Raw genomic sequence first — 18,263 nt, 5'->3', positions numbered from 1 at the left:
ATAAACTAAATGCTTGGGAACAATAATAAACTGGGGTGAATATTTTAGATGCCTGTGGATCGATTGATCTCGACAATTTTATCATTGTAAAAATGCCTGCGGTAAATTCTCCAGATCCTTGCCCTCCCGCGAGACCTGTGAGAAGAGAGGAGAGACGAGAGAGGAAAGATGAAAGATAGTCTATCGTATTAAATATAACATCGTTGGTTTTTCTTGTTCCTTTGGGAGCGATCTGGAATTAAGCAGCCTAAAGACATAGTAACTGAGAAAGAATGGTTTGCGTCGAAAATAAAAAAGTAAGCTGCCGAGGAAAAGGAAAACAGAAACCCAACGAAGGAGAAGAAAAAACAAAGGAGTAAAAAATATATAAAGACCGTTTGAGAAAGGGGAAGGGAATTGAACGTCTCGGTCCATGACATTCTTTGTCTTTATTCATTCTTCTCAATAATTCCGTAGCTGGGCTTGCGAGCCTCGGTCCTTCTCTATCTCATCGCCGTTTCTCATCTACTACCGCTCGCTACTCACTGAATCCTACAACTACCATTGGCTCAGATTTAATGAAGGAATCTCGAAGGAACCTCGGGTGGTTCCTCAAGGAGGATTCACAGATCGAGTTGAGAGAAGAGTGCCTACCTAGGCTCTTCTTCCCCCCTCCTCTTCCTCCTTCTCTTTCTTGACTGCTCCTGCTCTTCGGGAGTGGCTCTTCCAAGGAGCAAGGAGCGTTACTCGAATCCCAATATAATTCCGATCTTGAAATCAACCTTCCATGAATAACTTTGCGTAGGTTTGTACTCCTTCTGCTTTCTGGTAGAGCTCAAACCGTTAATGCTCCATCTCTATCTTTGTTTCCATCTTCAACTCCTTTAGTTTCTCAATCTGGAAGTTTAAGACACCGACTCACCACTTGCCAACATCAATGTAATTGATATTAACAGTCTGTAGATCCCTATCATCCAGCCTGTTATTTATTTATAATCCTAATCATTGCGGGACATTATGATTGCTCGATGCAATCAATCAAGTCAGCCCGCCAAGGAGATGTTGCCTTCAATTGTTTGATGATGATGACGATGATAATGATTGCACCAGCATCATTATTACCAAAGTGTAATCATCTGAGTATCAAAGGCCAATCAATAAACAAGATATACCATTGGTCTTGCAATAAAACATTAAACACATCATCATCATCATCATCATCATCATCATTATCAGCAGCACATCATCACCGAGCATCTTTCTAATGGATAAATCGATGTTGCTATAAATGGTATTAAAAAATGGAGTGTGGCGGGTGCCCGAGGCAAAGTTAACTTGGTGGAAGACTACTGGCCAGCAAGCCCGAGAAAAGTTTGCTGAGACGAGACAAAACATGGCGGTTCAACTACTGATACCCTAGAGCAGCAGATTGGGGTGATGAAAAGCCTCCTGGATCATTCCATAGCATACCCTCAACCCTCAACTCGGGTTTCTTCGCTTACAACTTGGAGCCTCTTAGTTTAAATGAAAAGAAAAAACCTTAAAAGTATGTATAAATAAAAAATTTAACAGAAAAGGAACAAAACTCTGAGAGTATTCCACGGAGTTGAAAACCCACTGCGGGCTTCTTAATTTGATTGCATTCCCTCAGAAATCCTTCCATGTATATTTGTTTGCAAAAGGAATGACTGCTATGTTCATCAATATTATTTATAATAATAATAACAACATGATATCGCGGATATGGGCATGGGTAGTGAGATAATAGGACTGAGTATGTGGATTTCATAAATCTAAAGTGAAAGCAAATTTTCATTGATGATACGCGAATAAATGAAGCGTGCCAAACCGTGGGCGATATTGTATAATATTAATTACAAACTGTAATTACGATGAACCGCAATATATATATATAGGAAGAGGTATGTGCCAGAGGCGGCTTTGTAATCCACCGGTACCGAGTCACTCTCACTCTGTATCTCTATATCTCTAGCTAAACTATCTATCTTTATCTATCACCCGGGTTGTTGGTGTAGTATGCTCTATGCTCCCGTCTCCTCGTTCATAAATTATTAATTCTCGGCGTCCACGCATTTACGGTAGTCCGCGTGTTCTGAATGAAGCGAGTTAGCACCCATCCTCTGTCCCTGCAAGCTCCGCATCACCACCGCCAACAGTCTCGTGAAATAATGACAAAAATTTTAGCGCTCATGTTACTCCTGTTACAACCCACGACACCGTAATAATTTTAATCAAAGCATCCTATCCCGTTTATCCTGTCCCATATCGCTATTTTATGTACAAGTTAGATTATAGGTAAAGGGAGTAGAGTTTATCACCAGGAAAAACGTGCTACTGACAGTGCCGAGTCATCGGTATCCTAATAATACCATACGTACCAGATAAAAAAGGTATTAGTTGCATCTGTGTCATGACTCAGTAACCTCGAAAACTCATCATCGATTGCCAACCCATACAGGCGGCAATCGCTGAGTAAGCACAAAATAGAAGGAAGAACCAGAATTCAAAGAAGAATGAGAATAAGGAGCAGAATTACAAGGTCTTGTGCCTACGTTGAGCAACATTATAACTTTTTCGGTTCCCAATTCGGTGAACAATCATCAAGGAATATCAAGTCCCGGGTCCCAAGCTGGTTTTGGGCCAGTAGCTGGAAGACAATCGAGGTCCAGAGTTTGCGGGGTGAATGAGTATCACTGGTTTAAAGCAGACGCCACCCGACAACGTTGCCATACCCATGGCAGGTCCCACTCTTCTGGTATCGACCCGCACGGCAACGTTGCCAGATCCTTTTCCGTGGCTTTATCGTCCCCTTTCCATCTGAACTAAAACTCTCATCGTCGTCGCCGTCGTCAGTCGGGACGAACTCGCTTACTCTTTTCTCTTTCCCACTTCTTTCTGGTGAGAAGCAGTAGCAGCAGCAGCAGCAGCAGGGTAACCTCTATCCTCTATCTCCTATCCCCTATCCTATCCACCCAAATGTTTGTATTGCCTCTTACCCGTCCTCCGAGCTTAGCCAGTCTATCCATTTCTCCTCGTGATCCTGAGCCGGCTAAACTACTCTTCTGGTGCTAGTCGAGCTCAGGCACTGCTCTTGCTCCATCCACATCTACATCTACATCTGGAGCGTCAAACACCCGCGAACTCACGTTCTTCCTTTCATCGGCAGCTCCTCATGTGTTACTCATCCACACACACACACACACCCATCTCATATCCACCTTGTTCTTTACTAAAATCACACAGCTGTTTCTGGTGCCTCACCAGCAGTCCTCAACCTATCCCTATTTCTCGGTATCACCAACCAGAGACTGAGCCAGATGCCTCGTTTGGCTTTTTTATTCCTTCTCAACAGAGCAAAGTAGAATAGAACAGGAGAGAAGAGAAAATAAGAGAAAGAGAACGAGTTAGGTTGGTGAAAAAGCTGGCCAACAGTACACTACACTTCCATTCTTGTCTCTTGTCTCTTCCGTAGCCTGCCTATTCTTTTTGTTATTATCTCCTTCTCATTTTTCCGTGGGGAGTTTTTTATTTTCATTTCCCGGATATTTTGTTCCCTTTTTGCTCTTCTCTGTACACCCGTTTTTCTCTCAGCCGTGCTTTCTTTCCCACAGCGCACGTAATTGGCTGATAAAACACTTCAGCTCGGGGTCTGCTCTATACACCAAAACGAGAACCACCAGCAGAAGCACCACTAGCACCACTAGCAGTAGCAGCATCTGACCTCGATTTCTTTCTTCACTAGTAGCTCTTCTATCAGAATTACTCCCCTTGGTGCCTCGGCGTTATTTTCGCCTCCTATTCCAGTGAATGGGCATGAATACAGCTATAGAGGCTTCAGACAACTGTCATGTTCCTTTCCATTGATTTATTTGTTGCCGAATTCGGTTTAGTTACTCTTCCATTTAACTTTCCTTCATCTAGCATCTAGCAGCTAGCATCTTCTCTTTTTCTTCGATTTCTATCCCAGCGAGGGTTTTTCCATTTCCATCCTGGTTTTTCCTCCACTTATTTCAAAGGGGGTATTTGTCTTCCCGGCTGTGTTCCGTTTACCCAATGATATATACATTCCTCGTATTTCATTTTCAATTTATCGTGAACCAGTTATTCTCGTTACTCTCTTCCTCTCAGCAACAAAAAAATGCCATTCTACTCCAATTCCTCTGCAGCACATGCACCAAAAAAGGACGCCCGGACGGCAAAGAAAAGCGTCGTTAAAAAAGAAAATTACGTTACCCAAACAAAAGGAGAGTTTTTGCTGGATAAATATCCCTGCTCTACTCGTAGAAGAATTTTTTCCTTAAATTAAGTGTCCTCTCCATGTGTGAACTTTCGTAAAAGTTATTTTGTTTTGTTGAGAGCTTAACTAAAGGCCATCGAGGCTGCGGAATGCGAATAAGCTTCACCGGCCAAGGAATAAAGAGCTAATTGCTTTTACTGGGACCATCATTTAATGAGTAAGCCTTTGCCGGTAAAAGAGCTGCTTCTACCGGCTACAATCATAATCACTAATGATCGCGAGTATCCAAATAGGAGAAGGGGAATATGGAAAATTTAAGTAAATTAGCTTTGTCTGCTCTTATCTGGTCGCTGTCGCTGAATTCGGCCGGGAATAATGTCGCATAATGAAGATTAATCTTCAGTACAGTAGTACTCGGTCTAGGCAGTGCAGTGCGCTCTGCTCCGGAGGGAAGCATATCTCTCAGCGTCATAAATCAATCGCATCCAACCGATTATCATTCAAATTGGCTAGCATGCTACGCGATAGATTGTGCTAGTACTGATGGCTTCTCTCGTAACTACTCTAGTCTGATGGTATGATGCTCCGGTTCAATGCTCATCGACGCCTCGCACATCACAATATATATATATATGGGGAGCAGTATGGGTGGAACAATAATGCTCAATACCGCTCATACTAATACAAATACTAACGCTAATGCTAATACTAATGCTAACACCCCTAATGCCAACAGAATCCGTCGACGTCTCGCTCCAATGAATTGACTCATGTATGTTTAGTTATTGGGTTCAATGGGCTCCTGCCCAGTAATCATCAACGTTGAATTGATAAACGTCTGTATTCAATGCGAATACTGGAATATGCTGATAAACCTCTTGATTTATTTTTCGTTATGTTTCTCATTATTGATGACCAAACTCTACTGTTTCAGAAATTACAGGAAATGCTCTTAATAATCAGAATTCAGATATGATAAAATTGATAGAGACTTTTTGTGTAGGGAATTCAATTTTGGACAAAAAATGTATCTTTTTCATATTTCCAGAATTTAACCCGAAATTTTGAATTTTTATTGCACGCCTCATAAGCGAAGTGTTGAAGTAGCGCTCTACTCTCGACATTTCAAAAAAAGAAGTTTTCTCAAAACTGAAATTGAGTTTTTTGATTTATATCACACTTTCAGGTTAATCTGAGTGTACTAATATCAAGTCAAATAATTTTTCATGCACATCAAATATATTTCGACGGTCTAATTAGAATTTGGTCCAACTCCTTATTTTGTTAAAGGTGATTTTTTAACATTTTAATGTAGCAATTGATAATTTAATTGTAAATTATTTAAATGATCCATACCAAAATATTATACCTCTATTAGATATTAAATGATTTTTTTAATTGATAATAAATTTTTAACTAATTGTTTTATCGTACAAATGGAAGATTCTCTAAAATGGAATTAGACCATTTTGCTAATTAGAACGTCGATTTCAATAACAATATTTTGTTTAACATAATAAATAATAACATTAAAAATATTCTTTTCTGGACGTCCGTGTGTCTGTGTTTATGGATTGGTGTATGTAGCAGGGAAATTGGTCGAAAAAATGATCGTACCGGAATAATTTTATTTTTATCATCTAAAGTAACACACGGCGGAATTTTTCAATTAATATGAGCGTTCAATTCACTATCGTCAAATTATTATTCGTAAAAAACTAATATATGACTGTATTTTTTTGTATATCTATCTATACATTTTATTATGGTATTTTTTTTCCTCACCTTAGAATTATGGCGCCACTAAACTATAACAGAGTTTTCTGCTTTTTATTATTTTGCTTTTTATATTTTATTTTAATCAATTTTATTGTGAAAAATGAGATTATGAGGCGTGCACTTTTGGATTTTTCAAACTTTTTTTATATTATACACTGATGGAAAGATTTGTTTATAGTTAAAAATATTTGTTAATATTTAACAAATCATTTGTTAGAGACCACTTTTTAGTCCTTAACAAATATTTCTTAGTACTTAAAAATATTTAATAAATGAATATCAGATTTATTAAATACAAACAAATTATTTTAAATACTAAGGAATATTTATTTAATAATAAATAGTGGTCTCTAATAAATGATTTGTTAATTATTAACAAATATTTTTTGACACAAATAAATCCTTCTATCAGTGTACAGAAGTAAGGAGCTGCTCTGGTATCTTTTTGATAAGAAATGATTCGTTAAACTTTTGGCTAAGTATTCTGAGTAAAGGGTTGAAGATACGATGAAATTGATAGGGACTTAGTTTGGAAGAAATTAAATTTCCTACAAGAAAAGTCTCATATTTTTTTTTTCGTATCTCCAGATTTTTTTCGAACTGCAAAAATTGAGTCGAAAACTCACAAACGACTTAAGCTTCATCAAAGTCTCATTCCAGCAACCACTTGCCGAGGATAAATGAATACTCCAGTGGAAATAGTAATTACAAATAGTTAAAGGTCAGAGCTGACCACATCGGAGAAGTGGTCGACTTAGGTCAGACCATCAGAATTAGGTTTTCGGGATATTTGGAGACTGGTTAAAACTATTGACTTAACCTCACTTGAGACTTTGAGAGTAAACGACTGCATAACCTCAACATTAATCTACCGATTTCCTCGCAGAGTTCCTATGAATAATTGCCCGATTTGTGACACTTTGCGTAAATGCATCAAGTTAAAAAGAAAAGTGAGATCTGACGTGACGTGAGGGAGACTCTGGGACTGTAAAGCATAAAAAATGTGTGTACTTTATTAAAGCGGATTACCTCGGAAAATAGTGTCTAAGTGTCGCCTTGTAAAATTCCAAGAGGAAAAGTTTAAAAATTTATAAAATAAACTAGAGTTTTTGAAATAAAGAGCAGAGACGTTAAAAAAGACCGAGAATATCATTCGTGGGAGCGTGAATCTCGTCTCGGATTTCATCCCTCGTCATCGTAAGCGTAAGAGGATTCGCGCCCGGGCCATTTCGACGTAAGCTATGAGCATCACACAGTAACTAGATATTATGCTCTGTGAGCCAGAAAAATTGAGGTCCGCAATTGCTTTACTTTCATAGATCCGATAATTACCTATCTTGTTTTTTTTTTTTTTTTTTTTTTTTTAGAGAGAGAGAGAATTTATTTCACGCCGAGGCAATAAATTACACACTGAAATAGACAGCTCTGATTATAAAAAATTACAACGGACCAAAAATAAAATAAATATTGATATAACAACAATTATTACTTAATTTGAGCTAAAAAAAATCTCCTTCAAATTCTAACAAAACTACGGTTTTTTTTTCTTGTTTTAAAAATATAATATTTTGAAACTGTAGAAAACAAAATTTTTATTTTTACTCTTTAAAATTTTATTTCAAGATTATAATTATTTTTTCATTTATAAAAAGACAAAAAATGACTAATTTTTAATAAAATTCAATGAAATAAAATGTTTCGGAAGCTTTATACCGAAAAATATAATTGAAATAAAAAAAATTCAATGAATGAAATAAAATATTAATACCGTGAGTAATTATAATTGTAATAGTAATTATAAAATGAAGGCAGCGTTTATTTAGAGGCATTTAATTAATTAGCATTGAGTAATAATTGCGTGTGACCGAGATTTGTTTAGTCCTTGGCATTTGAAAGACTGGCGTTATATGTACGTGTCAAACAGCGAGTGAAGTGAATAATAAGTCATAGGTATAATGGGTAAAATAATTACCGATATACCCGTCTACAATAATGTCAATTCATGTAATGCCTTTAGTGAGTAAATATCCATAACTAATAAATAATAAATAATGCCTCACACTGAGTACGCTAACACCATTAATGTGCGATGTGTGACTCAAAAATAGAGCGGTAATAAATTTCATCAAGTATGTGCCGATTTTTGTTAAGTTAATAAGCTAATGAAACGATAAATAACAAGATTATAAATTATAACAAAGGTTTTCGTAGCCTGGATACTATCAATTTATTTAATTTATGAGAAAATCTAATTAGTTTGTTTGAATTTCGAGTGGTCATTAATTATTAGTCAGGTTTAATTATTGAAGTCTTTCATTATACATTTTTTCAACAAATCGTAATTTATGTTCATTAGATTTTAATGAACTATCGTCTCGACATTTTTTAATTTAATTTTTTAGGTCATTATTAATCAAGCTTATTTACGAATGGCTAAAATGAAGACACTCGTTAAAATAGGCCAAAAATCAAGGGATAGTTTATGAGAATAGTTTTTGTGATACATGGATACTATTTTTTCTTGGAAGTGTTGCTGGTAAATAAATGGAACAGTTTTGGAGGATTTATTACTGTAGTACCTTGTTTGAAATTGTTCCAAAGTAATGAACAATGCAACTTTTTCTAGTAAAGTAGGAATTAATGCATTGAAAAAAGTTCATTAAAAAAAAATTTTTCTTTAATTTCAGTTATAAAAATTTGAAATTGTTCAAATAATTCTAACTTTTGAAATAAAGCAAGATATAAAATTTTTTTTAAATGATATTTTTGTTAAATCTACTTTTTTCTTTTTAAAGAAATTTGCAAAAATATTCTTAGAATTTTTTTGATAGTGACAACCATTATTACGACAGTTAAAAAAGAAAAAAAAATGTTTGAAAGAATATTACATTGAAATAAATCCCATTATCGCAAGTTACCAAACTTTCGACAGTTGATGAATAGTTTTTCCCCTCGATTCAGAGTTAGGGCGCGTTACTATAATAATTTTATCGGTGGGTATGGTTCTATCAAAAGAGAATTTATAAAAAATTTGACAACCGGATTGTAAAAATGAAAAAAATAAATAATAAAATTACAGAATCGAAAAGACCGGCTAGACAAATAAATTAACAAATGATTGATAAATGCAATTTGAACAGACATATATATTCACGTACATATTTATCTATATGAACAAATACAGAAATACAATCAATTGTCTACTTTAAAGCGACACAAAACGTGAATTAATGATAACAAGCAGCTGCCGCGCATTAATTGCATTAATTCACCGTTGTTTAAACATTGAATGCATCATTTTGACTTTTTGTTTCCATAAAGCTGCGCAACGATAACCTATTCTCAATGCATACAAAACAGCAGTACACAGCACAAATACGCCGGCATTATGACTAAATATCTCTGAATATGCATATGGATAAATGTCAAAATCTTTCTCCCATTTTCTCTGGATGTAAATTTTATAATGATAAAATATTTCAATCCAAACACTACTTCCATTCCGGCGTTTTCCGACTGTCTATTCCCTTCTCCATTCGTTCACAACATTTACATTTTGATTATTATTTCAATCAACCAATGTGTCCACTGCTCGACACGTTATCACGATCAAAATAACGTCCAGACAATCGAAATTCACTGATATTCATATATAAATACACAACATCTGCAAAATAATTCATTCAAATTATCATATAAATACAAATTTTCTTTTTGTATGTTCCAATGCTTGAAAATATATGTATTTGTTCGTCCGTGAGTATTTATGAAATACACATACGTGTTTGTAACTTTTTCATACAGCAAAAAATTTTTACACATATCGACGGTCTAATTAGCAATTGGTCTAACTCCTTATTTTTTAGAGGATGATTTTTTAATATTTTGATGTGGTAATAGTCAAATTATAAATTATTTGAATGATCCTAACCAAAATATTATACCTCTATTAAATATTAAATAGTTTTTTAAATTGATAATTTTGAACTAATTGTATTTTCGTAGAAATGGAAGATTTGCTAAAATAAAGTTAGACAATTTGCTAATTAAAACGTCGATATGTTCACATATCGAGGGTTTTCTAATGCAACCACGTATCTCGATTTTTGAAGATGAAAGGTTTCAATTAAAAAATTAATAATTAATTATAAACGCGTTACTGAAATAGTATATTACACTATTAGGGTAGAAAGTTTGAGATTTCTGCACTGCGCGCCATGATGCCCGAGGCGTAGCCGAGGGCATCATGGCGCGCAGTTCAGATCTCTCAAACTTCTGCCCGTGTAGTGTATACTATTTTTCTTTATAGCCGGTCGAAAGTACGTAAAATATTTAATGTGCTGCATCGAAAAAGAATTGATGCCTGCCCTCGACATTTGTTGGTCGGGGGGGGGGGGGGGCAGGCATCAAATAAAAAAATTTTAATGTAAAATCAAATAAAAAATAATTAAAAAACATTTTTTTTGAAACATTTACAGATTAAATAAAACTGAAATTTCTTGAATTCAACAAACATAATAAAGATTATTCTCGGTTAAAAATAAAAAAAAAAAACGAGCATATTATCTGAAAATTAACAATAATTAATAAAAATCAAATTAAATTGTTGTTACTGCGTACATTTTTCTAAATAATCATTAATTACATAAAGTTGATCCATTTTACATACGTCACTGTCAAACTGAATCTTAGTACAGTACAACCTGGTTATTAGTTACATTGGATGATCTACTCACTCTTACGACAGTTATATCTTTCTCTATATCTTTATCTATATATGAAATATTTCATATAATTAGAAGAAAGAAAGAAATAAATATAACCAATCGTTTTGTATCGATTTGTATCGTACCATCAATCGTCAATGATCAGCGTAAACAAAACATAGTTAGTAACAAACGACTAATGTCAGTCACGGTAACAATAGTATATTACACATCTAGGGCAGTAAAATAAGAAATGTCTCAGATCACATGTAATTGTTGTCCGAGGCGAAGCCGAGGTCAATAAACATGTGATCTGAGGCTTTCTTATTTACTGCCCGTGGTGTGTATACTATTTTTTGCTCGCCGAAGGCGGGAAGCGGCACTTCCGTTTGGCGCAGCGGGCCGAAAGTTGACGCTTTCGCCCGTCGAGCAAAAGCATTTTATGCTCCCGCTGTTATAGAAGGCGAATGTGTAGCTTTACCAATGCACGAATCTTTAACTTTCTGCCTCGAAATAGGTGCAAAAGATGCGTACTTTCGACCGAGGTATAAAGAAATAGTATATTACACACTTAGGGAAGTAAAGTAAGAAATGTATCAGATCACATGTAATTGTCGGCCGAGGCGAAGCCGAGGTTGACAAACATGTGATCTGAGGCTTTCTTATTTACTTCCCGTGGAGTGTATACTATTTTTTTGCTCGACGAAGGCAGAAAGCGGCACTTTCGTTTAGCGCAGCGGGCCGAAAGTTGATGCTTTCTGCCCGTCGAGCAAAAAAAAATATTAATCACATTAATAATAAATACGATAATATTTTTAGAAAATACAATCGATAAATATTGTTTTTAGATGAATATTAATTTTTTATAAGCTATTTTTCACCTCATCTCTAAAATTGTCATTTTTGAGATACGAGGTTGCGTTAGAAAACCATCGATATGTGATCTCATATGGTCATATATGATGATAATAAAATCACATATTCTTGTAAATTAAAAAAAAATTGTAAACAATAAAAAATCACATAAATGATCACCCTAGTAGAAATGAACTCAATGTTTTAGCCAGTAACTGGCCAGTTTTACTAGACTTAAACCAGTAACTGGCCAGTGTAATATCAAGTTTCTGTCTAGTAACTGGCCAGTTTTACTAGAGATCTAACAAAACATTATGGCGGCTTTAGTGAAACTGTCAGTTTCGAATTCTGAGGTTATTAGGCGTTATTAAAATTGTCAAATAAATTCAAAATAATGTTTAATAAACGATATGATATAAAAAAGTTTCATTTATGTGTACATTATAAAATAGATAACATCATTAGACTGATAGACTAATAATAAATCTAACAATAGAATAAGAAAATAATTATTTTGAATTGGAGATTTGTTTTTAATACCCACAGTCGCAATTTATATATTGTGGCATTTTTTTTCACTGCATCCATTTTGAAATATATACTGGAAATTATTTACACGTTAATAAACACTAAGTTTGATTGATTTATACTGTTTTTTAATAATAATAATTACAATAATGATGCGTACAGGTTAACAAAAAAAATAAACAAACATACACACACTATTAAAGATACACTGTCGGTGTAACCAATGTTTATGACTTAGTTGTAGGTGGCGCGATTTCAAGTTTTTACTCGATATCACTGGCCAGTTACTGGTTTATATCCAGTGAAAACTCGATTATTTCTACTAGGGCATATGTGAATCTTATATCGACGGTCTAATTAGCAATTGGTCTAACTCCTTATTTTTTAGAGACTAATTTTTTAACGTTTTGATGTAGCGATAGTCCAATTATAAATTATTTGAATGATCCAAACAAAAATACTATACCTCTATTAGATATTTATTTATTTATTTATAAACAAACAAACCCAACAGCCGCAGCCATTAACAGGGTTAATAATCTTTACAAAGTAGTTGTTCTTAAAATTATTTTTGTACTGACAAAGGTAACCAAAAAAAAGAAAAAATTAAATAACATATTCGGTATTCGATATTAAATTGTTTTTTAAAATGATAATAAATTTTGAACTAATTGTTTTTTCGTACAAATGGAAGATTCTCTAAAATGGAGTTAGACAATTTTCTAATTAGAACGTCGATATGTGTATGAATATGAAGCATACATATGGATCTGTAACTGATATGTAACTGATTTTCAACAAAGTCATATGTGATCATACAGTAATAAAAGTAACATTACATATTGTAAATTTCTAAAATAAAAATCGTAAATTATAAAACAAAAGCTCATATGTGGTTCATGCATAAATAATATTACATATGTAAACCATCTATTCAAATGTAAGTATACATAAAATATATACGTTGATTTATAATTATGATAAATTTCGTTCAAAAAAAAAATAATACTAAAATCTTAATGAACTATTGTTATTTCGTTCTTATCGTTTCGTAGGAAAGAAATTATGGACAACCACTTCGTCGACCCTCACCGCTTCTTATATTATTATTATTATAACAATTTATTTTTTTTTTTATATTTATGTATTTTTACTTTTTCTAGCAACTTTCTCGTCGAGGGTACGGGAAAAGTTTATCGTGACTATGATTGTCATCGCGATTACCGAGCTCATTTTATTTTTACTCCAGGGTTTTTTTTTCCTCTTTACTTTTATCAGAATGTATACATCTTGATGATAATGCCGGTTTGTCTACACTTTGTCATCTTAAACTTTAGCATTTATGATAACATTTTTCTCTTAAATACTCTTAAAGAAATAATTGCTTTTTTTTTTTTCCAAATAACTGAGCAAGAATTTTTTTCTGTTCCAGGTAAGATAATTTATCGTCATACTGATTCCGATAGTACGTAAGTATCCATAATTTTCCATACTTATAATTTTTTTTTAAATATCCGACTTTATTAAAACAATAAAAAAATAATTGCCCGATTAAAAATCAAGTATTTAAATAAAATTGTATGAAGACTATGAGGGAAAATTGGGAATAAAAAGGGAAAATCGTTTATTGTAAAAGTTCATTGACCTGAAAGTGGTGAAGTAGGCTGTTGGCTGTTGGCTGTTAGCAGTAGCTCAGCAGGGCGTAAAATCTAGGTGCAATCTATGCATCTTTGGATCGTTGGTTATACACAACATACAACATACAGCATAGAACATACGGTTGTCTGACAGCATATCACACAAGGGTGTATTTTCCTCCTCTCCACTGGCTCCTACTATATTATAGGCCAATATAAGCACAGCCAGAACAGAAGAGTGGATATACAACTCTGAACAGTGAACCAAGAAAGAGGGAGTCTGTTTAAAGCGCCCAAGCAATGCAAACGTAAACGCAGCCAGCTAGAGCTTGCTATCACACATAACAGCTGTTTGTAACATCTGTGCCGTTAATAAATTACCCAGTCATTTAAATCCACGTGAATTGAATCCACAATTCGGAATGAATTCGGCATCATCCGGGCAATTAACTCAGAAATTAACCCCGCTAAAGGATAATTCCCAGCGAGAGAACATTTTTTCACCTCGGAAGAAAATTTCTCCCGGAAAAATCCCTCTGCAGAATGTCGAGGGTAAAAATAACTCATTGTTTATTGTTTATTGTTTATAGATTTTTTGCGGGCAAACGAATTGACCTGTCGTACATTTTGTATCGCTCCCGAATGTACTGATACAGGCAAACAGCTTTTTTGTTCACCTTGCTTTGTTTTTTAAATATTTTTGTTTTCGGGCGTGTCCGTGTGTGCCAACGCCTGCCTGGCTGACTGTCTACGGAAAAAAACCAATAACTCGTTATATCCCGCAATTATTTCTCGGGATAGCGAGTGTATATTTTCGTTTATCGAGTTTACGTCTGGGAAATCAAATGCCTGAATGTCAATGACCGGCAACTATTTTTTTTCATTATTTATTTAGATATATATGTCGATCTCGGTATGTTAACTTTATTATAACTATATTTTGTTAAGCCGCTCGTATGCGAGCTTTATAATGGGACTAATTAATACGGTCCATTGATTAAGAGGTTCGCTAAAAATTCAAATGAGAATAGAGTAAGTTAGCGCATTCATTTTTAAAACTTTCAATCTCTGTTAAATGCTCTGAAATTTTAATAATCGCGGCTATGAGAGCTCTGTTCATTGTGATTAAATATTTAAATCAATTAAGTGGATTTGTTATTTTTTTTTCATCAAGAGTTCGACGATTTTACCACTGAAAATTATTTTACGGAGATTCAAGAGGATTTTACTTTTTTTAAAGTTTGTTCTGGGGTGATACCTGCTGATTGAAATTATTAAATGTAATTTGTTGAAGGCTTTTGTGGAAATTCCACGGCTAATTCAAAGTTTTGATGAATTTTTTTATTTTTTAATCTAATATATATTTATTTAAACAATTAAACTTAATTATTAAATAGTACGAAAATTTTCTTCTTTTTTTATTAGTTTAAATAAATTTCTAAAAAAGTTAAAATTTGAAAAAAATTTAATATTTTTTTATTAAATAAATAATATTTGATGAAAATAAAATTTTTTTTAATTCAACAAAAATTAGATTATAAATTTTAATTTCGATTAAATAGTTAAAGGACTTCTGAATTTTTTATTTTTATTAATTCTGACTTTTTTAATCAAAAAAATTTAATATTACTAATTAAAACTAGAATTTTGATAATTATTTATTTACTCTTCAAGCTTAGCTTACAATAAATTTAACAAATTAATTGACTTACAAATTAACAAAAGATAAAAACATCAGATATACAAAGCGGCTAAATAACGAATTTTAAAAAATCTATATGTTGCTTAAAAATTACAGTTTTATATTGTCAATTTTGATAATTAGTAAGAAATTAGAATACAATATTTAACATTGTTAATAAATACATCAATCTTATATGGATTAAAAGGCAAAGATATTGCATTAGTAAGTTGGCTAGATATTATTTTGTACTCTTAATACTAATTATCAGGCTTAAGATAGCAGGACTATATGAATAAATAGAAAATCTTGCTTAAAAAGTCTACCTAATTCTTTGGCCAAGAGTTATACAAATAATACAAATACAGAAGTATAAAATTATATAATACAAATATAAAAATATAAAAAAGTGTGTGAGAACAGACTTCTGGAAGAATAGCTAAGCTTGAAGAGTAAATAAATAATTATCAATTATCAATTATCAATTATCAATTAACTAGAATTTTGATCGAAATTGAGGTTCAAATTTATAAATAAAAGAAATTAATGTAGTTATGTCAAAATAATATTTTCTATGAAAAAAAAAAAAAATAAAAACATTGAAAGAAATTAATTATAAATCAAGTTATAAATTAAACCGTAATAATTTCAATAATTGCGAATCATCTTGACAAAACCATTACGACATTTTGAATAATAAACGTCACTTAAAGTTCCAATATTGGGTAATTTAAAATCCAATTTCAATAACTTCAGCTTCGGAAAATAATTTTCTGGCTCTGGCGTACGTAAAAAAAATAATAAAACGCGATTAAATAATTAAATGAAATAAAATAAACCAGCGCAACAGAATGCGATCTTATCGGCTGAAAAAAAATGAATTTCCAGTAGAGGAGGAGAATTTTCAATTGGCGTAAACGCCGGAATTTATTTATTCATAAATCGCGTGTGTTACCGCCATAGTGGTCGTGCACCTGCTGGTGTCGTTTTTGCTACCCATTTTATACATCCACCAAAGAGTATAAATACATGTCCCCTTCTCTGTTCTCTACCCGCACACAGATCGAGCACACGTGGTAGTAATCATCCCTCTGCCGTTTATTTTCCATCGAGATTTCAAATCGGCGTTTTCCTTTGTACGCGAAACAAAGAGTTTATAGAGTAAAGAGAGCCGACTATCCACCGGGAACCGGAGGGCCAGAGAACCAGAGAACCGGAGGCAAGAGGAAGAGGACGTTGAGGGTGAGATGGACGAGAAAACCGCCGGTTTTATTACGTCCAATGTACACGTATATCATATTCCGTACCTCGCGGTTAAATTAAATTAATATTGTTGTTATTATTATTATCACGATCACTATTACTATTATTGTTATTTTTTAATGAAATTTTGAAACATGAATGACTTGTCTGCGTTTGCATGCCAACTGGATTAATTGAAAACGATAAATAAATAACACTCTCATGTAAATAATTCTGGATAAACGGATTAATAAAGAATTTCTGACTGAAACAGAAACGAAATTGGATTTTGGGATCTACCCAGAGGCTAGTTGCTTCACTAAACCAAAACCAAGTGGTAGAAATACAAGTGAGATTGTATAAACATGTCCTTATGTTCTTGGTTCAAGATTTTGGCTCTTTAGTCAAGTTAGTTTTTTTTATCAGTGTATTTATAATGTAATTTTTCGAGTTTTCTTTTTTCCGTGTTCCGAGAAAATGCAAAATTAATAAACTTGTTTTCAAAACTTCAAGAAAACATCAAATCATTGCTACTTATTGAATCTAATTGAATCGAAAAATGTAATTTTGATAAAATTAAGGTTCAAATTTCGAATAAATTATAAATTTTCTCATTCAAAAAACTCTAATTATTTTAAAAAAATTCAAAATTAATAAACTTGTTCATACATTTCAAGATAACATCCAATTATTGCCACTCATTAAGGCATAATCGATCCAAAATTATTATCTGAACTAATTTTAGGTTCAAAGCCGTATAAATGAAAATTATTATTGTTTGGACAAAAATAAATGTTTAAAAAATCTCAAAATCACTGAACTTGTTGAACAAGACTCAAGTAAACGTTGACTCAACCAATTTTTCGAACTTGAACAAATCGTCCGGGACTTGATTTGTAAAATAAAATCGAATTTGAGAGTAAAAGAAGTTTAATTACCCATCAACCAAACATTTATTATTTACTCTTCTAGCGGGTAGTAAAAACATTAACGGTGGTGCTAGCTGCTGGCGAATAATAAAATTGTCAATAAAACGTTTTCAATAGCTCGTATAACGGCATTGTGTCACCGTGGATTGTATGACGTGTTATAACGTCGTGAGGCGATCGCATAAACGAGACCCGTACCATCACCGAGACAAGACCCTTGCTGGGCGATACAATCTACGGCAATCCAGCACGGCTGTGAGCTGTAATGTGCGATATGCCCTCAGCTCTCACACTCAGACCCAGACGATATAATACGTATTACAGCCATACGTATCTCGGTCCACTGGTGAGTACTATTGCGTTTATTGCCTATTGCTATTGCCTGACAGACCTCCTCGATGACGCTAATAAAAAACCGACAAACATTCTATACTGTTCTATTGTTTTCTGTGTATTTGCATCTAATAAATAACTTTTATATTTTTATCGTCGTTATTTATTGCCCGAAAATTGGATTCGAGTGAATTATTATCGTGATATACGATTTTTTGCATAGAATAAAAAATTTTCCCCTAATTATAATTACAATTATATTTTGTAAATAAATGAATTATTAACCACAAAAAAAATACAATTAAACTTTTTTATGTTTAGCCAAAAAATAATTAA

At 33.3% G+C, this 18,263-nt stretch overlaps 1 protein-coding gene across 2 annotated transcripts in view; it reads left to right on the top strand.

Moving 5' to 3' along the window:
- The window catches only part of LOC123272952 (protein gustavus), a 156,044-nt gene that overhangs the window by 3,881 nt on the left and 133,900 nt on the right, over window positions 1-18,263 (top strand). The window lies entirely within an intron of this gene.

The sequence above is a fragment of the Cotesia glomerata genome, linkage group LG10, assembly GCF_020080835.1.
Source record: "Cotesia glomerata isolate CgM1 linkage group LG10, MPM_Cglom_v2.3, whole genome shotgun sequence".
NCBI classification, from domain to species: Eukaryota; Metazoa; Arthropoda; class Insecta; order Hymenoptera; family Braconidae; genus Cotesia; species Cotesia glomerata.
This window is presented reverse-complemented; position numbering and strand designations above follow the sequence as displayed.